Source organism: Tursiops truncatus, chromosome 10 (assembly GCF_011762595.2).
Source record: "Tursiops truncatus isolate mTurTru1 chromosome 10, mTurTru1.mat.Y, whole genome shotgun sequence".
Lineage (NCBI taxonomy): Eukaryota > Metazoa > Chordata > Mammalia > Artiodactyla > Delphinidae > Tursiops > Tursiops truncatus.
This window is the reverse complement of record NC_047043.1, coordinates 79,513,474-79,516,193: the sequence shown is the minus strand read 5'-3', so window position 1 is coordinate 79,516,193 and position 2,720 is coordinate 79,513,474. Positions and strand designations below refer to the sequence as shown.

Sequence of the window (2,720 nt, the reverse complement as noted above, 5' to 3'; positions counted from 1 at the left end):
CAGAGATGTCCAGGGCCTGAACAGGACCTGGAGTGGCGTTACAGTGCCCATCTGCTACTCTGGGGATGGGGAACAGCTAGCAAGACAAGGGACTTGGGAGGTGCCACTGTTGTCAGAGGTTCTCCTGACCACATGGGAAGCTCTGGAATCCACAAACACGCTCCACCTGAATGTGCAGGTAGCGTTCCTCACCAAAACAAAACAGGCCAGTGGTGGTACCTCACCACTATTGATGTAACGGGGAAGTTGTTGGAAAACATCAATGCGGATTCCTCTGTCAAATCATAGAAGGGACACATTTAGCGAGTGGCGTCCACATCAGAGATCACACCACACCAACTATTTTTAAAATTCAGGTGACATACTGTGTGAGTTTATTTTATTTTTTTTCCTTTGATAGCATCCTTCTTTTTTATTGGAGTACAGCTGATTTACAGTGTTGTGTTAGTTTCTGCTGTACAGCAGAGTCAGTTATGCATATACATATATCCACTCTTTCTTTTCCCATATAGGTCATTACAGAGAATTGAAGAGAGTTCCCTGTACTATACAGTAGGTTCTTATTAGTTATCCATTTTATATCTAGTAGTATGTGTATGTCAATACCAATTGTGTGATTTTTAAATAAATTACATACTGTTTGATTCCACTGACACTACATTCTCGAAATGACAAAATTACAGAGATGGAAAACAAATTCGTGCTTGCAAGAATTGGGGACACGGTGGGAGTGGTGAAGAAATCAACTGACTCTTACTATAAAAGGGAGAACACAAGACACCTTTGTGGTGCTGGAATAGTCCTGTGCTTTGATAGAGGTGGTAGTTAAGTGAATCTACACATGTGGTATAATTGCATAAAGCTACACACAGCTCTTTCGCCTCCTCGCTTCCAAGATGGCCAAGAAAAGAAGGAACAATGGTCGTGCCAAAAAGGGCTGCGGCCACGTGCAGCCTATTCGCTGTACCAGCTGTGCCCGTTGTGTGCCCAAGGATAAGGCCATTAAGAAGTTCGTCATTCAGAACATCGTAGAGGCCACAGCCGTCAGGGACATTTCTGAAGCGAGTGTTTTTGACGCCTGTGTGCTTCCCAAGCTGTATGTGAAACTGCATTACTGCGTGATTTGTGCCATTCACAGCAAGGTAGTCAGGAATCGTTCTCGGGAAGCCCGGAAGGACCAAACACCTCCACCCCAATTTAGACCTGCGGGTGCTGCCCCACGACCTCCACCAAAGCCCACGTAAAGAGCTAAGTCCTTCAAGACTAAAGAAATACTGTTCCCTGGGAAGAAAATAAAGTAGAAATTTACTTTTAAAAAAAAGCTACACACATGTACTCTCCACCCACAAACTGTCTGCTCGCGGGACAGAATTCCAGGGCAGTGGGTTTTGGGAATTGGTCGCTTAAATAAATATGAGTCTCTGGATTATTTTCATTTTTTCTTTCAAAGAAATTTCCAAAGTGCATAGACTGGTGAAATCTGAAAAAGTTCTGTGAATTGCACCAATACCAGTGCCCCGGCTTTGATTTTGTACTGGAGTTTGGTAACATGTTACCATGGGAGGGAACTCCAAGAAGGGAACACAGGCGTCTCTGTATTATTTTTGCAACTGCCTGTGAATCTATAATTACTTCAAAATAGTTTTTAAGAAGTAACTTTGAAATTACTGGAGAAATTTGTACTGCAATATATCACTCAATAAGTACCTTTGTTTAATATATAGTTTAATTTATGTAGAGAAATACAGGGTGCTATCGAGTGAATTGTGTCCCCGTCAAAATTCACATGTTGAAGCCCTAAGGGTATTTGGAGATGTGGCCTTTGGGAGGGAATTAGGTTTGTATGAGGTCATGAGGGTGGATCCCCCATGATGAGATTAGTGCCCTTATTAGAAGAAACCAGAGAGCTCGCTCTTGCTTTCTCCATCACATGAGGACACAGTGAGAAGGTGCCTGTCTGCAAGCCAGGAAAAGGGTTCTCACCAGAACCCAACCATGCTGGCACCCTGATCTTGGACTTCTAGCCTCCAGAACTGTGAGAAAATTAATTTCTGTTGCTTACGCTACCCAATATGCTATTTTTTTATAGCATCCCTAGCTAACTAAGACAAAGGGAGATGATTATTCATTTTTTGCATCCATTTGTTCATTGATTCATTACCCAGCAGTGATTACGTATTTTGATTGTCTCCTCTGGTCCTTGGGACATGAAACAAGGGGTCCAGTATGGTCATGGTACCCACAGAGAGCTTCCCTGGGCAGAGCAGGACTCTGAGGGAAAGTGCATCAGGAAGGATGGATCAAGGCCCTGAAGTGGGACAAGGCACATGGAACAAAAGGAATCCACCCTGGATGGAGCAGAGAGCAGAGGGTTGAGGGAGATGAAAAGAGGCCGAGGAGGCGGACAGGGGTCAGATAGCACAGGGCGTTTGGGGTCTGTGACTCCAGTCATGGGGTCACATGACTCCACGTCTTGATTTGCTTGGGACAGCCTCTGTATATATCCGTTGCCCTGGCGTAATTTCTACTGCACTCACTTTGACTTTTAGAAATGTCTTTCTTTGGATGATAGCAGTCCCCTTGCACTTGAGTCACGGGTTGGATTGCACCATGTCCTGAGGATGATGGGCAATCCTTTGCAGGGTTTTTAGCCAGAGTGTTAGGGTCTCATTTTTATTTTAGAACGACCTTCCCAGCTTCAGGGACTAGAGAATATTGCT

General features: G+C 44.2%; 1 pseudogene; it reads left to right on the top strand.

Moving 5' to 3' along the window:
* Positions 1–855: 855 nt before the first annotated feature.
* LOC101329054 (small ribosomal subunit protein eS26 pseudogene) lies at positions 856–1,272 on the top strand (annotated as a pseudogene).
* The last annotated feature ends 1,448 nt before the right edge of the window (positions 1,273–2,720 follow it).